The sequence below is a fragment of the Lepus europaeus genome, chromosome 4, assembly GCF_033115175.1.
Source record: "Lepus europaeus isolate LE1 chromosome 4, mLepTim1.pri, whole genome shotgun sequence".
In the NCBI taxonomy this organism is placed as follows: Eukaryota; Metazoa; Chordata; class Mammalia; order Lagomorpha; family Leporidae; genus Lepus; species Lepus europaeus.
In genome coordinates this window covers 67,223,078-67,246,395 of record NC_084830.1, presented here as the reverse complement: position 1 = coordinate 67,246,395, position 23,318 = coordinate 67,223,078, and the positions used below count along the sequence as shown (strand labels likewise).

The following is a 23,318-nucleotide window of genomic DNA, read 5'->3' as shown; positions in this document are numbered from 1 at the left end:
GAGAGCCCAACAGCATTCAATTCCTTCCGTTAGTACCTTTGATCTATTCTTTTCTCAGGTTTTGGTTCTCTGGTCTAATAAATCCTTCATTTATATCTAAAGTAATGTGAATAGCTTGCACATATTGATTAACAAAGAATTCTGAAGCTCATCATGGAAGATAATGCCAGTAACTGTTTGGGGGAATAATAAAGTAATAGTTTAAAATGTTAAAAATTATAAGACATTTTGGAAAGAGAACTTGGGAGTTAGCTTTGAGAGAATTCTTCATTTATCATTATACAGCAGCAAACACAACTTTCTGTTAGTGACTGTGTGTAGAAAACTGAAGATAAAGAATAAAGACAGCTCCACACATTGGTTGTTGACAACAGAAAGAAATTTACTTCGAGGAAGTGGGAGATTTTTTTCCAAGAGTTTATAGATATAAACTGCATATTGTGTAATACTTGTCACAAAAGCCAGTTACCATCATGATTTTTAAAGAAAACTTAAATAATGCAAACTCTTAAAATTGAAAAATATTCTCTGGGTACATATAATGGATATTTTTCTCATGCTTATCATAATTCCATTCTCACTGATTTGAATGTAATTTACCAACTTCATAATGATCCAAGGGTAAGCCCATAGAGATTCTGTTGTGATGTCAAATTTCTCTATGAAAACAATTTTGATAAGCCCATGGACATCACATTATAATGACAAATTATAATGACAAAATGGTTTTATGTTTCCATGGAGACCAAATTACAATGTCAAATTGATGGCAAAATGAGGTCAATACAAATCTACAAAGACCAGATTGTGATGTTAAAACAATGTGAGGCAGTATCACCACAACTCTGGGGAGGCTGTGCTACGAAGTCAAGGTGATGGGAAAGCAAGATTTTGATGATGTCAAAACAGTAGCAGAAAAGATGTCAATGGAAATCTTGGCAACATCCCTTACGATGACAGTGAGTACAATACAACACTATTATTAATGCAATTTCACTAGTGGTAAAATAAGTCCAGTGATAAGAAAATGATGTTTATAAACTTGAGTGTTTTGATTCTAAATATTATTTTATTTTAAATTCTTAGAAAGAAAATGCTTCATCATAGAAGTTAGAGAAAATTAAGCCATGCTACTCAGTGGTGAAAGTTATTTATTGAAAAATCTGTTAGATGTAAATTACTTTCCTCATTTATAACAGGACTATGAAAGAACTCACAGAGAGACAGTCTGATTAATTCAATCTGCTTCAGAAGGGCTGTACTGGCAGACTTTTGTATTCAAATGTCTTAGGGGCATTCCTACTCCCCTCTTTGGTGTAGTTGTCACATCTTTTAATTCTTCTTTCTTAAAGGTATTAAAATATTTACAGTTACTTTTTTGTATTTTATAAATTATAAACCAAGTAGTTTAACACTTTTTAAACCTGCCATTCCCATGAGTAGTGTGAAGCACATGTTATCTTCACTGATGCAGATTATTCCCATTTGTTCTTAAATAATAAATAGTATTGATGCAATTTATCTTGAATAAGTGCAATAAATATTTTAACTTAATGCTAATGCCAATCAGTTGAGATGCTAAATGCAAATGAGATAGAATACATTTATCATGGCTCCTCAAACCCAATTGCTTTTTTTCTTCCTCCTCCAAGGATAACTCTGACTTCTCACAGGAACACAGAACAACATGCTATTGAGTCATAAGAATGTTCTGCTATTCAAAAGTAATGATTACTTTCATGGAGTTCAGGAATGTCAATTGTTCTAAGTTTGTGGATTTATTATTTTATGTAGTGTTAATGCCTCAATATGCGCATTCATTTAACCGTATTGACTAAATTAACTAGATAATTCACTTACCTTCAACAAACATATTTTATTTGAATATCATGTGCCAGATAGTACAACACATAAATTTAATCAAATGGCTTTGGAGATTTGTTTTATAAGATTTATGAATTGGTTTCAAATACTTGAGGAAAACTGATGTATGTGCTTGTGAGAGTAGGAATCCCAGTTCTTTAGGCTTTAGCTTCTTTTGTTTTGTATTTCTTTTTAAAAAAGAAATGTGGATAAAATCTAATAAAGGAAGTGTTTTTTGTGAGTCCTTGTTAAGATAGTTAATATGGTCTAAGACATCCTCAAGGTGGACCATACAGATCTTACATTCAAGAAATCGGATGTAGTTTGAGTCATTCTCAAGCGGATGCAGAGCCAGGGAAAGGATACATTTATTTGAATTCAACAGATGAAGAAGAAAAGCAGCTGGAAGAAGAAGGAGCAGGAAAGGAGGGGGAGGAGAAGAAGAAGGAGAAGGAGGGAAAGAAAAGGGGAGTATGTGCAGAAATAAAGTAGAAGGAGGAGGATCCAGTCCCTTTCTTAAAAAAATATCTATCTATCTATCTATCTATCTATCTATCTATCTATCTACCTACCTACCTTTCTGACAGTCAGAGACGGAGAGGGAGGGAGAGAGAGACAAAACTTCAACTTGCTGGTTCTCTCCCCAGATGTCTGCCATGGCCAGGGCTGAACCAATCTGAAGCCAGAAGCCAGGAGGAATCCAGGCCCCCCACAATGGTGGCAGAGGCCTAGCACGTGGGCCATCTTCCTATGCTTTTCCCAGGGCATTCTGAATCAGAAGTGGAGCTGCTGGGACAACAGGAGACACTCACATGTGGTGCTGTTGCCTGCTTTGCCAGGATTCCGGCCCCAGGTGGTCTTTCTGATGCAGAGGCTACTGACTTTCAATAGAATCACAGCTCTCCCATTGTGTGAACTTTGGTGAGTTACTTACTCCCCTGAATTTCAGTTTTCTTCATTATAAGATGCTGCAAATAAGGAACCAATTCTTCATTATAAGATACATAAATAGGAAATCATTTCTTTACCAGGTAGATTTAAAAACAAAATGTATTTTATCAAACTGTGCTCCTTTATTGTTTTAGAGGTGAACCCCGAGAATATAGAACTGTATGACCTTGTGGCACCTTGGGATGCAATATTGGCCTTATAATAACTTAAAAAAAGGTAACACTGCCCAGACTATACTTCATACTGAGCTCAACTCGAACACATTTTCACCAAGATTTTTCTTGTCACTATGACAGTTATTTCTCTCCATTTCAAAGGAGAAACAAGGTGCTCCTTGTGACCTTTCATGACCATCCTTTATTACTATTTAAGTATAAATTATTAAAAATCATGGTAAGGGCTGGCATTATAGTGTACTTGGTAAAGCTGCAGCCTGTGATGTTGGCATCCCATATGTGTGCCAGTTTGTATCCTGGCTGCTCCACATCTGATCCAGTTCCTTGCTAATTGTTTGAGAAAGCAAAAGATTATGCCTCAAGTACCTGGGCCCCATCATCCACTTGGGAGACGAGAAGAAGTTCCTGGCTCTGTTGGGGTCATCTGGGGAGAGAGATACAGGATGAAAGAGTCTCTCTGTGTGTGTGTGTGTGTCTATGTAACTCTAACTTTCAAAATAAATCAATAATTTTTTATAATAATGGTCAATAACAGCTTGTAACTTTCTAAAGGAATTTTTCTATAAACTAAAATATTCCCATCTTTTGCAAATTAGAGAAGAGTTTTATCTGTTTAGATAAAAATATAGATGCTAGACGAAGCAGAGGTACTTGAATTTGGAAGCCACATCTATTGTCCCTTGTTATTTTTGCTTTTATTGTCTACTTTCTGCCCTATGCTTTTAAAAAAATATTTATTTGAAAGTGAGAGACAGAACGAGAAGGAGAGGCAGAGAGAGAGAGAGGTCTTCCATCCACTGGTTTACTCCCCAGTTAGCCACAACATCCAGAGCTGCGCTGATCTGAAGCCAGGAGCCATAAGCTTCCTCCGGGTCTCTCACCTGGGGACAGGGGCTCAAGGACTTGGGCCATCTACTGCTTTCTCAGGCCATAGCAGAGAGAAGGATCGGGAGAGGAGCAGCAGCACCCATATGGGATGCTGGCACTGCAGGCGACAGCTTTACCAGCTACACCACAGCACTGGCCCCAGTATGCTTTCTTGAATTTCATCTGTACTCTACACTTTCATATAATTCCTTTGGCAATAGAAAGTTCCAGCTCTTTCTCACAGCTCCTGAAAAGCACTCTTTTAGCCCATGGAATGTCCCACCTCATAAGAACATGTGTGCTTACCTATGAGCTTGGACCACGTCGGGTAGTGTATGCCAATACTGTGATTTGTGGTAAGGACCTTGGGTCCTGCTGTAGCACTTGTCATCTACAGGAGCTATAGACCAAGGCCAATCACAACTGCATGTTTCACCCCTAGTAAAATCCCTGCATACTAAGACGGTGGTGAGCATCGCTGATTGGCAATATTTGGAGTGTGCTTAGAGAGGTCAAAATCCCTTTCCTCTTTAAAAACCTATATGTGATTTTTTCCAGGTCTCATTATGGATAATGGCAAAAGCTTTACCTGGCAGACCTCATGAGGAAAACCAGCTTCTCACATCAGACATGGAGCTGTAGTCAGGGACTCAGATCATGCTGGCCAATCCTTTACTTTTAAATATGCATGTACCTAGCCAAGGATCCTCCTTCCTGTGTCTGTTTTTTTTTTTTTTTCACTTATGTATTTATTTTCTTATTTATCTGAAAGGTAGAAAGACAGAAGAAAACAGAGAGAGAGAGAGAGAGAGAGAGAGAGAGAGAGAATTTTTTTTATCTACTCTTTTGCTCTTCAAATGCCTGTGAAAGCCAGGGCTGGACCAGGCAGGAGCCAGGAGCAAGAAATTCAAATACGAGTTTCCCATTTAGGAAGCAAATATCCAACGACTTGAGTCATTACTGCTACTTCCTATGGTAATTATTAGTGGGAAACTAGAATCAGGAGCAGAAGCAGAACTTGAACCAGGCTGTCCAGTATGGGATGCAGGCATCCTAAGCAATGTCCTAACCATGATGGCAGTGCATGCCACCATTCCTGCATCTCTTTGTCTCATGCCATCTGTAAATGCCTTGAAGTGCCTCTACTGAGGCCTCCTTTTAGGATGAGGAAGGGTTCTTTATATTGCACCAGACTTTATCTTCAAAAACATACAAATACTTTCTCTTTTAGCAAAATCAAATTCCCAAACATTTCTGTCATTTCTTCTGCATAATTTTGGGAGAAGGCAGATGCACATATGCTGAAAGATGAACATAGCATGTTGTTTAAGGTTTTAAAATAGCAACATTTACAGATAAATCACGAGAGAGATGAATACATATTAATGGGCAAGTTTATATTCTTCAACATATAACAGGAAAACTTTAACAAATGATACCCTGGATTAGTAGGTCTAAGCTTGCCAGGAGCTCATAAAACGTCTGCTATTTTTGCATTTCTGCTAGTTGAGACACATGGCTCTAAGTTCTGTTTAGAAGATAACTTAAAATCTATGAGTTGGGTTATATGCAGATCTGAGAAATAACCTGTATTCTTGCAAGGAAGGGAAAACATGCACCAGAGAGTTAGGGAATGACTAGGGAAACTGATTTGATCGCACAGCCTGGTATCATCCCGGCAGTAGAAAGATAACATGATCAAATTTAGGGAATATAATTGCTGAGGGGATAATGGTATTACCAGATGGTCCAGATTACAAGATCAGGGAGAACATGGGTCACAACAGGAGCTAGGTCAAACATGAAAGCAGAATGGAAAACCAGCTATGAACAAGAATTTGTGTACCTGGTTTTATCAGAAAAGAACAAGCAGTAAGGGGCCAGCATTGTGACATCATGGGTTAAATTGCTGTTCAAATCCTGGCTGTTCTGTTTCCAATCCAACTGCCTGCTGTTGCAACTGGGAAGAGCAGCAGAAGATGATGCAAGTGCTTAGGCCCCTGATACCCAGTTGGGAGGCACAGATAAGAGTTCCAGGCTCCTCCTTTTAGTTGGCCGAGTCCTGCCTGTTGCAGCCATTTGGGGAGTGAGCCAGCAGATGGAAGATCTCTCCGTGTGAGTGACTTTCTGTCTGTCTCTTTCTCTTACTCTGTCTTTCAAGTAAATGAAAATAAATCTTAAAAAAAAAAAAACAATAAGAAAAGAGCAAGAAGTGTGTGCAGCGCAGTCATTCAGTGCCTGGTCTTTGGGCAGAAAGGGGACGAAAGGTCACAAAAGATGTCTGAGCTACAACCAGAGTTGTATAATTTATAAACCAGAGTTTATAAATACAGAAAGTCCTGGCTACGTTGGATTTGCAGATCTTTCCAATCAAGTTCACTGAACATCAGTAAAGAAAGCTTTTCAGGAGAAGATGGTCCAGTCCTTGGGCCCCTGCACCCCAAGAGAGTGTGGGAGACCTGGAAGAAGTCCCTGGCTCCTGGCTTCGGATCTGTGCAGCTCCGGTTGTTGCAGTCAACTGGGGAGTGAACCAGTGGATGGAAGGCCTCTCTCTCTCTCTCTCTTTCTCTTTCTCTCTGCCTCTTCTTCTTTCTCTGTGTAACTCTTTCAAATAAATAAATAAATCTTAAAAAAAAAGAAAGCTTTTGAGTTCATGTTGATGGTGGTTGGATAATCGGGTCTGGGAAAATCAACTCTGATAAACGTGACTGAATAGGAATCCCAGAAAGAATCACACCAGGAGCTGCAGAGACAATTGAAGGAACTGTTCAGATGGAGACTTCCACTATTGAGATTAAAGAGCCAGGGGTCAAGCTTTGCCTCACCTTGGTGGATGTGCCCAGTCTCGGTGATGCCAGCAACTGCAGGGACTGCTTTAAGACAATCATCTCCTTCACGGCTGAGCAGTTTGAGTGGTACCTGAACACGCGGCACATCCTTGGTAACCGGATGCACTGTTGCTTTTACTTCATTTCACCTTTTGCACATGGATTCCAGCTCTTAGATGTCATATTTATGAAGGTCATACACAAAAACATAGTGCCTGTCATTGTAAAGCCAACACCCTCACTCTGAAGCAAGGAGAGCCACTAAAGAAAAGGATTTTGGGTGAAATTGAAGAACATAACATCAAAATCTATCACTTACCTAATGCAGAATCAGGTAAGAATGCAGATTTTAAGAGCAGACTAGATTTCTCAAGGCCGGTATCCTGTTTTCTGTGGTTGGATCCAATCAGCTGATTGAAGCCAAAGGCAAGAAGGTCAGAGGTCGCCTCTACCCATGGGGTGTTGAGAAAGTGGAGAACTCATAGCACAGCGACTTTCTGAAGCTGAGAACAATGTGCATCACCCACATGCAAGACCTGCACGAGTTGATCCAGGACCTTCACCATGATAACTTCTGCCCTGAGAGGCCCAAGAGCTTCAGCAGGAAAGTGGACAAAGAGGACATGAGTAAAAGCCAGCTCCTGAGGGAGAAGTACGCAGAGCTTCACCTTGTGCAGATGACAGCCAGGACGCTGTCTGGGAAAATTCCGACACACACTAATGTTAATGCAGATGCAGATGGAGATGCAGGGCGGGAATGGCAATGGCTCCGCGCTTGGCCACCACGTATGAGAAAACCCTTTGCTGGAGAAATAGAACATTCCGGACAAGTCCTACAATGAGTAGCAATTAGGAGATCATCAGGAGGATGCCCATCCATGGCTCTCAGAGAATTTAACTTCTTAAACTTTTGATGGGTGGGTTTCTTTTGTTTGAAGTATTTTTGACATTTGTATCTCATTGCTATGTCACACTTCATATTTTGTGAGGTGAAAAAATAAAAAGAGCAAGAAGTAAAATCTAGAAAAGAAACAAAAATAAAAATTAGGGACCAATAGTTTAGTAACTAGGGTAGTGATTGTGGTGGGGAGTGTGAAGTGACTTAACTCAGATGCACTTTTCACTTATAGCCAGCAAAATCAACAGAATTATTTAATGGCTTGGATATTGACTTATTGATTGACACCATGTTTTTGGCTTTAGCCACCTCAATCATGGATCAGTCATTAACTGAGATTGGAGACAATTGAAGAGGAGCAGGTTTGGGTTCAGAAATCCAGTTTTAGACTTGTTGAATTAGTTGTTCTATATCCATGTGCAGATGAATAGCATGGAACTGTAGATAGAAAACAGAATGCTAACAGAGTAAGGTGGATAAAAATTGAGGGTCATTAGCATATATTTTATGGCCATTAAAACCATAGAGCCAGTGAATCACAAAGGGAGTATAGATAGGATGGGAAATAATTTTGAAGGCTAAATTCTGATACACACTAATGTTAAGACATTTGGGTATAAGGAAGCTCTACTAAATAATGCAAAGAGAGACCAGGAATGTGAAATGAAAGCTGAGAGACAATAGATCTTTGAAAATCAAGTAGTAAAAACTACTGTTTTTAAAAAAGGGGGTTGGTGTTTGGTGCAGGGGATTAGACACAGAGTGCCTGAGTTTGAGTTCTTCCTCTGTTTCCAATTCCAGCTTCTTACTTGTTAAGACTTTGGAAGGCAACAAGTGATAGTGCAAATACTGGGTCCCTCTCACTCCTATGGGAGACCTGGATTGAGACCTCTGCTCCATCTTCAGATGGAGTGGATGTTTGAAATGGATGTTAGCCTCAGCTGTTGTGGATGTTTGAAGAGTGAACCAGCAGATACAATATTTTTCTTTGTGCCTCTTTCTTTATGTGTGTGTCCCTCTGCTTTTCAAATAAAACATGAATTAATTTTTTCACCAACAGAGGAAGGAATAAACTATATCAATAAAAACTGATATATAATTAAATTGAGCACTGAGAACTGGCAACATGGAAATCCCTGGTTAACTTGAAAAGTTATTGGGTATGTTGCAAGACTGAATGACTGGATTTAAAGAAGAGTAAAAGAATTGAAGTTGGGAACATTAAGTGTAGAAAACACTTTTATTCATTGCGATAAAAAATTGCATATATAACATAGTAAATGCAATATATCCATTGAATAAAAATACTTAATATTTTTGCTGTAAATGGGAACAAAAATCAGTTGTAGCTGGAGATGAAATTGGAATTAAATGTTGATTTGTTCAAAAGTTAGAAATAATTACAAGGTTGTAAGCTGAAGTGAATGATTCAGGATTAAGTGGAGAGAGATTTTATAATGTAATGTCCTGGAGTCTATCTAAGAAAGGTGATGCAGTCGGCTAAACAAGTGGAGAGAGCCATCTTAGCCAATAATTTACAAAATTTATCTACCATATTTGAGGAACGATGTTGTGTAAGGGTGCAAATTCTCTTGGTGACTGAATGGTGGTACAAGGTGCTGAAAGTCTGTTTCTAATTATTCCTAATTTCTCAGTAAAACATGGTACAGTAATTATTGAGGGTAAGGGTGGAGAAGAATGAGTGGATGGTTTGAGGAGGCAGAATATAGCATAAAATAATCATTAGTAGAATGGAAGAAAGAATAAATTATAGAAACAGATTCTGATAGGTGGGTTCCAATTTTTAAAAGATACTTGGACCTGATTTCTTTTCCTCTAGGAGTGTTCAGCTGCCCAAGAGCACAGAGTGACTTGTGACATGGACTCAACAAGATTTTGATTAAAAAGTGAACGAAACAAAAGAAAGCAGGAAATGTGACAAGCTAGGTAATCATTTTAAAAAGGGACCATGGAATTTAAATCTGGGGTAAGAAGGAAAGCCAGGACACATTGGAGGATGTAGCACCATAAACAGTGGATATGTAAATGAATCTTCATTCCTGGTGAAATGAAAAGGTTTTGAACTCAAGGATGCAAAACAGAGTTAAGAGGAAATTTAAAATTTGGAGATTGAAGTGCTTAAAAGTACCAGGGCAATGAGAGGCAAAAATAATGTATGTAAGAAGACCTTTGAGGTAAAGGACTTCATGCAATACCATCCCAGGAAATTAGAAGGATCACCTACATTGTTGTTAAACTCAGTTCTTAAGAGAAAATGTATTAGAGAGAGTGAGAATGACTCAGGAGCTGAAATCTCTAAACAGACCATAGCAAACAGGGACCCCTAGAGAGAGAGAGAGAATAAGCAGTGACAATACCTGATTTAGTCTAATTTCAGTAGACTTAAGGCCAGGGCTCTAGAGATGAAGGAGAGTGAAAGAAGCAAACAGAGTACCAACTCTAAATTCCAGGCCTAGGTTTTGCTATATAAGAGAAAAAACACCATAATTTCAGAAGTCTGCAGGGAAGGTGAATCCTTCTCCCATGATCCTTAAGTTAAAGACACAAAAAAAGCCTCCTTTTCCAAATAAGGTCTCATTTACAGTTCTGGGGATAGAACATGAACATATCTTTTGAGAAGACGGGGAGTGTACTATACTACCCAATATATTTAAGAACTTCAGGTCTACTCCCTCAAACTTCCTGTGATACCTTTAGAATTCCCTAGTGTGCCAACATATACATGCATTAATTCAATCTGCCTGATCATTTTCTTGATTCTGTTCTTTTCTGGCCATATTTTGTGAAGTCTTCTGTCAACAAGTTTATTGCCTATAAAACCTTTTGAGGACACTTCATCAAAGAGACCCATTTAAAAACTGTGTTGTCCCTGCCAGGGGTACTTTTTTATGACACATGAACAGCTTTCACGTCTGTGTCAATACTGCCTTCAAGGTACTGAAGCTGTCCTGACCACAGCCACCTCTAGCAGATGTGGTCTCTGGGCCCTGGCAATGTTTATGCATTGCCAGGAGCCTTTGAAGTTCCAGAGGTGCAAGGCCACATTCTTCTATGTGTTTGTGCCAAACATTAACAGGGATCTGTTCTGGTCAATATTATTTCAGTACACTTTACCACCCAGCTTATAGATTAGCTAAAACAAATTTATGAAATCATATCTTTTTAACCATAAATGTATAACCCATGTTGATCACTGAGATTCAGTAGTTATGTTATTTTAATATAAAATATTTCAGTCCATATTCAAATAAACCCAATTTTCTTTTAAATATTTTGACTGTTATGCAAAAAAATCCATCCATCAATACTAACTGATAATCTCTTAAATCTCTTTTGAGATTCCTCCCATTTCCTGTTCTCCCAATCTCCCTCCCTTGTCTTTTGGAAATAAAAACTTCACACTGTACAAGTGGTGTTATTTATTTTTATAAGGACATAAGAGAATGTCTGGTCAATGGATTCTAATGATATTAGTTGGTCAGTAAATTCAGTCATTGGCCTTATCCATCCACTAAACAGATTTTCTTCGGCTTATTATTCAATGGTTTTAGAAGCTCTTGAAAAACATGACTCATATTTAATATTTTATTAGGAGTTACAAATTGATAGTGTTCTGTCACGTGTTCTTCATTAGCTGGAACACTTGGATAAGAAGAAATTTTCCATCATCAACTATTTGGTTACCCAAAGTGCCAGTCACACAGGAGAGGTAATATACAGACAAGTTTATTTCCTTTCAGCAGGTTTTAGAAAATCATTGTTCTCTGAAGACCCCCAAAGGTGAAACAAAGCATGTTTGTGTTTTTAGAATCATTACAACCTCATAGATCAACATATGTTTTGATATGCTTCCATCTACTGTAGTTACTATGTGTGTGACAATAAAGTTTTCTCTAAGCTTATATGAGGGCTGGGTCCAGGACTCTGGATGAATAAAAAATCCACAGATCCTCAAGTTCCATACATAAAATGATATAGTTTTGTATATGACATGCACACACCCTCACCTATACTTTAAATCATCACAAGATTATTTAATACCTAATAAAATGTACATTCCATGCCAATGGTTGGTATACTATATTGTTCAGAGAATAATGCAAGAAAAATGTCTATGTATAGTCAGAGACATTCTTTTCAATTCATGTTTGATTGAAGCCACAAATATGGTGGCTTAATCGAATATCCTGTGAACTGCATCACAACACTGTAGAAAAAGATATTCCTCATCAGGGTGAACATTGTGGCTCAACAGATTAAGCTGCTCCTCAGGACACCCATATCCCATATTGGAGTACCGATGCAATCCTGTGGTTTTTTTTTAAAGATTTATTAATTTATTTGAAAGTCAGAATCACACACAGAGAGAGGAGAGGCAGAGAGAGAGAGAAGTCTTCCATCGGCTGGTTCACTCCCTAATTGGCTGCAACAGCCGGAGCTGCGCCAATCCGAAGCCAGGAGCCAGGAGCTTCCTCCAGGTCTCCCACGTGGGTGCAGGGGCCCAAGGAGTTGGGCCATCTTCTACTGCTTTCCCAGGCCACAGCAGATAACTGGATCGGAAGAGGAGAAGCCGGGACTAGAACTGGTGCCCATATGGGATGTCGACACTTCAGGCCAGGGCGTTAACCTGCTGCGCCACAGCACCGGTCCCTATTCTGTGCTTTTGATTCAGTTTACAGGCAATGTACCAGGGACACAGAGGATGATAACCTTAGGTGATGACACTTAGGTTCTTGCCACACATGTAAGAGATTGCAATAAAGTTCCAGGCTTCTGACTTCAACCTGGCTTAGCTCTGGCTGTTGTAGACATTTGGGGAGTGAATTAGCTGATGGAAGATTCTCTCTGTCACGTTGCTTTCCAAATAAATAAATAAATAAATAAATCTTTAAAAACATTCCTCATCCTGAGTTTCTTTTTGTACAGTCTTTATTTCCAGTATCTTTATTTCCAGTCTTTAACAATTTTATTTTTAGCAGATATTTACTAATACTTCCTAAAACTGGATTATTTTCTTCCCTTAGGATGATTTATTTCCAAAGCAGACATTTGATGCTTCATATTTTTTAAAGATTTATTTATTTATTTGAAAGGCAGAGTTACAGAGAGGGAGAGGCATACACACACACACACGCACACGCACACGCACATGCACACACACAGAGAGAGAGAGAGAGAGAGAGTCTTTCATCCCCTGGTTCACTCCGCAGATGGCTTCCAAGACTGGAGCTGAGTCTATCCGAAGCCAAGAGCTAGAGCTTCTTCCAGGTCTCCCACGTGGGGACAGGGGCCCAAGGACTTGGGCCATCTTCGAATGCTTTCCAAGGCCTTAGCAGAGAGCTGTATTGGAAGAGAAGCCGCCAGGACTTGATGCCAGCTCTGTAGGAGGCATCTTTACCCATTATGCCACAGTACCAGCCCCTTGATGCTTCATTTTAATACATTTTGCATAACCTAAATATCCTATTATACTTGATACTATTTTTGTAATTTAAATTTATATAAGATTTTAGGACTATAATGTGAATTATAGGACAAAGAATATTGTTTAAAAAAAAAAAAAACTATGCCTGAACTCATTTGAAATATATTTAAAAGTGATTCATTTTGTCAACAAAATATTTTGGATGATTAATGTGCTGAGGAATTCAATTGAATATAAATTAGATCCCCTTAAAATGTGGTTTAAGGGACTGGCATTGTGGAATAATGTATTAAACCAACAGCACATATGGGTGCTGGTTGGAGTCCCAGCTGCTCCATTTCCCCGCTAGCACCTGGGAAAGAAGGGGAAGATGTCTCAAGTCTTTGGGCCCCTGCACCCATGTGGGAGCCCTGCATGAAGCTCCTTGTTCTTGACTTTAGTCTGGTACAGTCCCAGGTGATGCAAACATTTGGAGAGTGACCAGCAGATGGTCACTCCCAACCAGCAGATGGGTCCTCCCAACCCCCATAGCTCTGCATGTCAAATAAAATAAATTTTCAAAAAAATGTGTTTTAAAATAACTTTCATCTTTGTGGAAATCACAATAAAAAAAGATAGTTAATAAGTTATTTGTAGTCAGAATAATGTAAGATTATAAAGTTACGAAGTCACCATTTCATGCATTTTTTTCATTTTTAAAAGCTTGTCATTTGTAATGGAAATCACAAACACGTATTTGAGAAATAGAAAAGAAAGGCTAAAATTATGGTTAGATGTCATCCATATGAGAATGTGGCTGACTGAACATCAAGGGAAAATCTCAAATAATAAATTTAATTTTAAAATAAATCTTACATTCCTCCTTGTCTATAATTTATTTTTCTTAGTGTTGAACAGAATGCTTATTTTCTTTCTTTCTTTTAATAACTATACGCAATATATTATGAGGTTTGGCTAATTTCTTTTTCTAACTTTTACTTCCTTTATACGAGAAACTAAACTGTCTTTGTTATAAAACCCTGATGCATAAATTTTTCATAAGAAGTGAAGAATTTTAGGAGACTTCTTTGCTAGGACAAACTAGAGAAAACAATATACAAAAGAAAATACAAAAGACATATTTTTTTATGAAAAATCTATGTTTACTGAGCCCCACTTCTTTTTAGATTTTCTTTTTTAAAAATTTTTTACTGTAAGTCACAAGAACCAAATGCAAACTTGCCTAAAGGGATTGGGGGGAGAAGAATGGAGTGAATGAATGCGATTAATTGGCTTATGATGGAATAGTTGAAGGGTAGATCTAGCTTCAGGTCTGAACCACACATTTCAGGACTGGGATTCCCTCCTACTTATTGGGTCTGCATCCCCTGTATCAACACGATTTTCAAAAAAGGTTCACACACCAGTAGTCTCAGGAGGAGTGGCTACCAGCTGATTTATGGTCTATATCAGAGACCAAGAGCCTTTGTTCAAAGGTTTCCAGAACATATTCCTATGTGAATTCAATGAGATTCATTTTGAGTCAATTTCTAAGGTCAAGGGGAATTCAGTGGGCTGGTTTCTTTTGGCCTGAGAACCTCAGTTGTTAAAATGTCATGAGTGCAGTGTTTCCTAAACCAAATTCTACCTTTATCTTGTGAAAGTAGATGGATGGAGGAGTTAATAATGTCTCAAGAAGTTCTAGTAAGTGCCAGTTTATTTTATAAACTTTTCTAATACATCAAGTCTGTTTTTATTTATTTTTATATTTTTGACAGGCAGAGTGGACAGTGAGAGAGAGACAAAGAGAAAGGTCTTCCTTTGCCATTGGTTCACCCTCCAATGGCTGCCACGGCTGGCGCGCTGCGGCCAGCGCACCGCGCTGATCCAAAGGCAGGAGCCAGGTGCTTCTCCTGGTCTCCCTTGTGGGTGCAGGGCCCAAGCACTTGGGCCATCCTCCACTGCACTCCCGGGCCAGAGCAGAGAGCTGGCCTGGAAGAGGGGCAACCGGGACAGAATCCAGCACCCCGACAGGGACTAGAACCCAGTGTGCCAGTGCTGCAAGGCACAGGATTAGCCTGTTGAGCCACTGCGCCGGCCCTAAGTCCATTTTTAAAACCAGTTTTGTCTATGTTTTTATCTTTACCCTTTAAGAGCTTTCTTGATCTTTGGCATCAAAGACCACTATTTTGCCTATTCATTTATTTATGATAGGTGAATGTGAATGAAGGAAAGAAAAGGAAAATTAATGCTTTATTGCTTTGTGCTTCTACTTCCCTCCCATTTTTGCCTACTCCCTCCCTGCTTCTTTTCTTCCCTCTTCCCCCTTCATTTTTCCTACTCTGTTTTTCTCTTATTTCTTACTCCTCTTCTACTCTTCCTTCATTATTTCTTTTTGTTTGTTTTCTCTTTTTTCATGTACTCATCCTTCCTACTCTTTTTCCGTAGCTGTGTATTTTAGTCACTCTTTAATCTGCTGTAAACTCCTCACTCTCCAACATTGCAGCCCATATGACTTAGGTAAGTTAATGGATGAATTTCTCTTTGTGTGAAGAAAATGATTGATGAACGGAAAGGACTCCCCACTTTCTCTGGGTCTAGTTCTATCAAAGTTCTTTTTTAAAAAAAAATATGTATTTGTTTCCTTAATTTCTTTATCTAGTCTTCAGTTGACAGGCATTTAAGTTGGTTCCATTTCTTAGCTATTGTGAATTGAGCTGCAATAAACATGGAGGTGCAGATAACCCTTTTATTTAGATTTCATTTCCCTTGGATAAATTCGCAGGAGTGAGGTGGCTGGGTCATATATTAGGTCTATATTCAGATTTGTGAGGTTTCTCATACTGTTCTTCTTTGTAGCTTCACCAGTCTACAATCCCACCAACAGTGGTTAGGGTACCTTTTTACCCACATCCTCACCAGTGTTTGTTGTCTGTTGATTTCTGTATGAAAGCCATTCTAACTGGGCTGAGGTGAAACCTCTTTGTGGTTTTGGTTTGCATTTCCCTGATGGCTAGTGATCCTGAACATTTGTTCATGTGTCTGTTGGCCATTTGGATTACCCTTTTTTAAAAATGTCTATTTAGGTCCTCTGCCCATCTCTTAACTGGGTTTTTGTTGTTGTTGTTGTTGTTGTTGTTGTGGAGTTTCTTGGTCTCTTTACATATTTGGTTATTGATCCTTTATCAGTTGCATAGTTGGCAAATAATTTTTCCTATTCTCTGGCTTGCCTCTTCACTTTCCTGAGTGTTTCTTCTGCTGTACAGAAACTTCTCAATTTGATGTAATCCCATTTGTTAATTTTGGTTTTGACTCCCTGAGCCTCTAGGGTTTTTTCCAAGAAGTCTTTGCCTATGCCAGTGTCCTGCAGGGTTTCCCCAGTGTTCTCTAAAAATTTGATGGTATCATGTTGTATATTTAGATCTTTAATCCATTTTAAGTGGATTTTAGTGTAAGGTGTAAGGTAGGGATCTTGCTTCATACTTCTGCATGTGGAAATCCAGTTTTCCTAGCACCATTCATTGAAAAGACTGTCCTTGCTCCAGGGATTGGTTTTAGATATTTGGTCAAATATAAGTTGGTTGTAGATGCTTGGACTGATTTCTGGGGTTCCATTCTATTCCATTGGTCTATCCATCATTTTGTAGCAGTGCCAGTCTGTTTTGATTATAACTGTCTTGTAGTATTTCTTGAAATCTGGTGTTATGATGCCTCTGGCTTTGCTTTGTTGTAGAAGATTGTTTTAGCTATTTGAGATCTATGTTTCCATATGAACTTCAACATCATTTTTTCTAGATATGAGAAGACTGTCTTTGGTATTCTGATTAGTATTTCATTGAATCTGTAAATGCTGATCCTCCTTCCAATCTATGAACATAGAATATTTTTTCCAGTTTTTCGTATCTTTTTCTATTTCTTTATTTAATGTTTTGTAATTCTCATCATAGCAATTTTTGACATCCTTGGTTAAATTTATTCCAAGGTATTTTAATTTTTTTTGTAGTTACTTTGAATAGGATTGAGTAGAATTAGAAGTTCATCTAAGCTTTGGCATTATCTGTGTATACAAAAGCTGTTGATTTTTGTATATTGATTGCAAGATGTCCAGCGTGTAACAAATCGTTCCAGCCAGATGAATCAATTTACAGGCTTTTATTGGGATTCCACAACAGGGTGAGGGCTGGGGAAGTCACACTTCAGAGGTTGAGAGGACTCCTTTTATAGATGCAGAGCATGGAGGTTAAAGGTTGAGGCATGTTTGATCCTCATTGGTTGACCTTTAGGCACAGGCGGGGACCTTGACAAGGACTTTTCATTCCCGGAACTGTGGGTAGGGACTCTCCATTCCTGGAAGTGTGGGCCTTCTCTCCTGTGAATCCCAAGCCTACCATTGATTTTATATCTTGTTACTTTACCAAACTCTTCTGTGAGTTGCAATAGTCTGTGGAGTCTTTTGGATTCCTATATATTGAATTGTGTCATCTGCAAATAGGGATAGTTTGACTTCTTCCATTCCAATTTGTATCCATTTGATCTCTTTTTCTTGAATATTGGCTCTGAGTATTACTTCCAGGACTATACTGAATAGCAATGGTAAGAGAGGGCATCTTTTTCTGGTACTGGATCTCAATGAGAATGCTTCCAACTTTTCCCCATTCAATAGCATGCTGGCTATGGGTTTGTATAAATTGCCTTGATTGTGTTGAGGAATGTTCTTTCTATACCCAATTTGTTTAGAGTTTTCATCATGAAAGGGTATTGTATTTTATCAAATGCTTTTTCTGAATATTTTGAGATAATCATATACTATTTGCTCTTCAGTCTGTTAATGTGGAACAATCCCTGCATACAAGAGATAAATCCCACTTGGTCTGGGTGAATGATGTTTCTGGTGTGTTGTTGGATTTGATTGGCTAGCTTTTTATTGAGGATTTTTGTGTCTATGTTCATCAGAGAACTTGGTCTGTAGTTCTCTTTTTCTGTTGCATCTTTTTTAGGTTTAGGAATTAAGGTGATGGAAAGAATTTGGGATGATTCCCTCCCTTTCAATTGTTTTGAATAGCTTGAGAAGAATTGGAGTTGGTTCTTTAAACGTCTGGTAGAATTCAGCAGTGAAGCTATCTAGTCCTGGGCTTTTCTTTGTTGAGAGGGTCTTTATTACTGATTCAATTTCTTTCTTGGTTATAAGTCTCTTTAGGTTTTCTACGTCTTCATGAGTCAATTGAGGTAAGTTGTGTGTCCAGGTATCTATTCATTTCTTCTAGGTTTCCAAGTTTCTTGGTATGGAATACTACACAGCAGTAAAAAAAAAAATGAAATCCAGTCATTTGCAACAAAATGGAAGAATCTGGAAAACATCATACTTAGTGATACTTATTCTCAAACATTTGTGTGTGTGTGTATGAGCATGTGTGTGTAGAGTTGGTCTTCTGTGTACAAAGTTAATTGAAAATGAATTTTTTTTTGACAGGCAGAGTGGACAGTGAGAGAGAGAGAGAGAGAGAGAGAGAGAGAGAGAAAGGTCTTCCTTTGCCGTTGGTTCACCCTCCAATGGCCGCTGCGGCCGGCACACTGTGGCTGGTGCACCGCACTGATCCGAAGTCAGGAGCCAGGTGCTTCTCCTGGTCACCCATGTGGGTGCAGAGTCCAAGCACTTGGGCCATCCTCCACTGCACTCCCGGGCCAGAGCAGAGAGCTGGCCTGGAAGAGGGGCAACCTGGACAGAATCCGGCGCCCCGACCGGGACTAGAACCCGGTGTGCCAGCACCACAGGCGGAGGATTAGCCTATTAAGCCACAGTGCAGGCCGAAAATGAATCTTAATGGAGAATGGGACTGGGAAGAGTAGAGGGAAGAGGTGTGGGAGTATGGGTGAGAGGGCAGGTATGGTGGCAGGAATAAGTATACTCTTGAAGTTGTACATATGAAATTTGTATTCCTTAAAAATAAATTAATAAAGTAATTTTAAAAAGATATATTTGTTTATTTGAAAGGTAGAGTTACAGAGAGGAGAGAGAGAGGAAGAGAGAGAGAGAGAGAGATCACTCCTCAGACTGTTGGAGCCAGGAGACAGGAACTTCTTCAGGTCTTCCATCTTCTGGTTCACTCCCCAATTGACCACAAGGGTCAGAGCTGGGCCAATCCGAAGCCAGGATCCAGGAGCTTCTTCCGGGTCTCCCACATGGGTGCAGGGACCCAAGGACTTGGGTCATCTTCTACTGCTCTTCCAGGCCATACCAGAGAACTGGGTCAGAAGTGGAGCGGCCTGGACTCAAACTGGCACCCCTATGGGATGCGAGCACTGCAGGTGGCAGTGTTTAGTATCTTTTCTCAATTTCCTCTAGAGAAAGATACTGTGCTTAAATGTTTCGATCACCAGCCCTTGGTATAAGATTTTATATAAAATTGTGTGTAGCTAAGGTTCTAATAAACTTCTTAGTATCCTTCCACCACACTAATCATTCTACATGATAAGTTATAAAGCAAGTGGTATCTGTGTAAGGAAAGAACTAAAACTTCTTGTCACTGGGTTTCTCCATAGCAACAAAGAACAAAATATTGTATTGTGCATCAATTATTTCAATGTATTGAAATGAGATGCAACATTCAAAACACAGGTCCAAGCATATAATTTGTAGCTCCTGAATCTTGACAGAAGTTATCAGTCTCTGTTTAGCCTGGTGACTGGGAGCACAGAGCTTGTAGTGGGCCAATTTGCATTTATATCATTGATCTACCTCTTTCTCACTGTGCCTCTTTGTGCCCTGGTGCCCTCACTTAATAAAGTGGAGTTGTAAACGTGTATCTCAGGGATCTTTGCAAGGACTTGGTGTAACAGAGTATGTGCAACAAGTAAAATGCTGTTGAAGAACCTCCTGACTGGGATACTCTTGCTGGTTTCATCCTTCTCTTATACTTTGGTTTCCAAAGTATAAGACTGGGATGGGAGGTCACAGGTCATGATACATAGTAAGTAGAAAATCAAAAACCCATGCCTTTGGGTACCTCAAGTATGTGAAAAAGGAAGAAAGGGGGAACAAAAGATATATTCCTTCTGATTCTTGAGGATAATAAGAGAAAGAATGAACAGTGGGTGAAATAAGTAGGTCTGACAGCCTAAGGATAAATTTAGGAGTACAATGAGAGTAGGATAGAAATTTTTTGCCTGCTCATGTTTGTATTTAAGGAAGGGCTCATGCTGCAGGTTAAGTATGTGTAAGTCTTCAGGGGTTGTTTGCTTGCTCGTTTGCCACATGCATATATAGAAGCAGTACCTGCACAAACTCTCACCAATCATCCTTAGTGCCTAGCGGCATGAATTTGCACAATAAATGATCACACGCTTCTGAGAAAAAATTAATCTGAAGGTACCAAGCATGTTTCACGGGTTACTTTGGAGGCTACAGAAAAAGTGGGCCAGCGAGCTGTATTTTGTTGTGTGCCATACCTATGCAATACATATACCCTGGAGAGACAGGCCGTGTGGATAAAAAGAAGACACAAATGGTTAATAGGAGTTAAGAATAAGCAACAGGCAGTAATTCAGCATAAGCTTCTACTTTTTGTTTTTTTAAGGTAGAATTTACAGAGAGAGAGAGAGAGAGAGAGAGAGAGAGAGAATCTTCCATCTGCTGATTCCCTCCCCAAATGGCTGAAGCAGCCAGAGCTGGGCCAGTCTGACGCCAGGATCCAGGAGCTTCTTCCAGATCTCCCATGTGGGTACAGGGGTCCGAGAGCTTGGGCCATTTTCCACTGTTTTCCCAGGTGCATTATCAGGGAGCTGGATCAGAAGTGGAGCAGTCAGGACATAAACCGGTGCACATATTGGATGCTGGTATTGCAGGCTGCAGCTTTACCTGCTGTGCCACAATGCTGGCATCCAGCTGAAGCTTCTAATCTAAATTTATACCACCGAATTTTGCAAGAAAACCCAAGAAGGATATGCAATGCCCAAGTTTTGCAGAAGCATCATTGTGGATCCTGAAAGAGCTAATAAACAACATCCAAATATCTCTCCTCCATTTTCATGAGGATAGAGTATGTGCAGTTTGCACTGAGGTGAAGAGGGGGGAAATTGGAGAGACTGGTGTCTTCGTCCACTTGTACCACTGCAAGAAAATACCTGAGACTGGGTAATCTATAAAGAAGAGAAATTTGGGGGTCAGTCATGGCACAGTGGGTTAAGCCAATGCCTTAGACACTGGAATCCAATATGAGCAGCAGTTTAAATCCCTCTTGCTACATTTCCAAACCAGGTAGGTCTCTACTAACGCACTTGGGAAAGCAGCGGAGGAGTGATTGTGTCCCTACCACCCACATGGGAGACACAGATGCAGTTCCAGGTTCCTGGCTTCAGCCAGTCCCAGCCCTGGCCATTACAGCCATTTGGGGAGGGAACCAGAGGCTGGAAGATCTCTGTGTGTCTCCCTCTCTCTTTGTAACTCTGCTCTACAAGTAAATAAAATAAATCTTTAAAAAAAAAGGTGAGGGGGCTGGCACTGTGGCATAGTGAGTAAAGCCATTGCCTGCAGTGCCGGTTCTAGTCCTGTCTGCTCCTCTTCCGATCCGGCCCTCTGCTGTAGCTTGGGATAGCAGTGAAAGATGGCTCAAGTCGTTGGGCCCCTGCACCTACCTGGGAGACCTGGAAGAAGCTCTTGGCTGCTGGCTTGGATTGGCCTAGCTCCGACCCTTGCGACCAACTGGGAAGTGGACCAGCAGATGGAAGAATTCTCTCTCTCTCTCTCTCTCTCTCTCTCTCTCTCTCTCTCTCTCTCTCTGCCTGTAGTCTCTCTATGTAACTCTGACTTTGAAAAAAATAAATAAATAAATATATTTTTTTTAAAAGGTGAGAAAGTATTTCATCAGGGGTCTTGAGGCTGGAAGTCCAAGGTGAAGGAGCTGGCAGGTCTGTGATCTGAGCCTGGTCTCTCTGTTTCCAAGTTGGCATCATGTTGCTGCAGCATCTGGAAGAGACAAATACTGTATCTTCACTTAGCTGAAGGTGAAACAGGCAAAAAGGGCCTGACTAGTTCTCATCTATGAGGACTCCATTCTCGTGACTTAGTAACCCCCAAATGGACCTTCTTCTTGTTTTTTTCTCATTTTTAAAATTAATGTAAAAGGGCCAGCACTGTGCTGTAACAGTTGAAGCCACTGCCTGCAGTTTCAGCATCCCATATGGATGTCAGTTCTAGTCCAGGCTGCTGCACTTCCGATCCAGCTCTTTCCTGTGGCCTGGGAAAACAGTAGAAGATGACCCAAGTCCTTGGGCTCCTGCACCCATATGAGAGACCTGGAAGAAGCTCCTGGCTCCCGGCTTCAGATCGGCGCAGCTCCAGCTGTTGCGGCCAATTGGGGAGTGAACCAGCAGATGGAAGACCTCTCTCTCTGCCTCTCCTTCTCTGTGTAACTCCGACTTTCAAATAAATAAATAAATCTTTAAAAATTAATGTAACAAAAATAGATTTCATAGAAGAATTCTAAGAATATAATGATAATTTCTCCTTCTTTCCTTCTTTCATTGCTTTTTTAAAAAAATATTTATTTGTTTGAAAGGCAGACTTATACAGGGGCAAGATTGGGGGGCAGTGGGAGAGGGGTCAGCCTTCCATCTGCTGGTTCACTCCCCAGATGGCCACAAAATCTGGAGCTGTGCCGATAGAAAGCCAGAAGCCAGGAGCTTCTTCCAGGTTTCCCAGCTGGGGACAGAGGCCCAAGGACTTGGACCATCTTCTACTCTTTCCCAGGCCACAGCAGAGAACTGGATTGGAAGTGGAACAGCCAGGACTTGAACCAGCTCCCATATGGGATGCCAGCACTGCAGGCAGTGGCTTTACTCACTATGCTACAGCACCAGTCCCTCTTTCTTTTAATTTTTACAATAACATACTCCTAACATACTGTATAATAGAAGGCTTAATGGTTCACTAAATAAAGAACTCAACAAGTAAATAGTGGAAAGACCACTGTTCTGCAGGAATATAGACAAGGGCTGTACACAATAATTAAATCAGAATATGTCAATAACACTTATATACAATCAGTTTTTTTGTACTCTATATTTCAGTTAACACAAGTTAGAGAAAACCTATGATATTTGTCTTGTAGGGTCAGGCTTACTTCACTAAGCATAATGGTCACCGGTTGCATCCATTTGTTGCAAAGTGCAGGATTTCATCCTTTTTATGATTGACTAATAGTCAATCATATGTATACCACATTTTATTTACCCAGTTATCATTTGATTGACATGTGGGATGATTCCATGTCTTAGTTATTGTAAATTGAGCTGCTATAAACATAGGGGTACAG

At 39.7% G+C, this 23,318-nt stretch overlaps 1 pseudogene; it reads left to right on the top strand.

The window, feature by feature from the left end:
- The first annotated feature begins 6,180 nt into the window (after positions 1–6,180).
- LOC133758375 (septin-2-like) lies at positions 6,181–7,477 on the top strand (annotated as a pseudogene).
- The last annotated feature ends 15,841 nt before the right edge of the window (positions 7,478–23,318 follow it).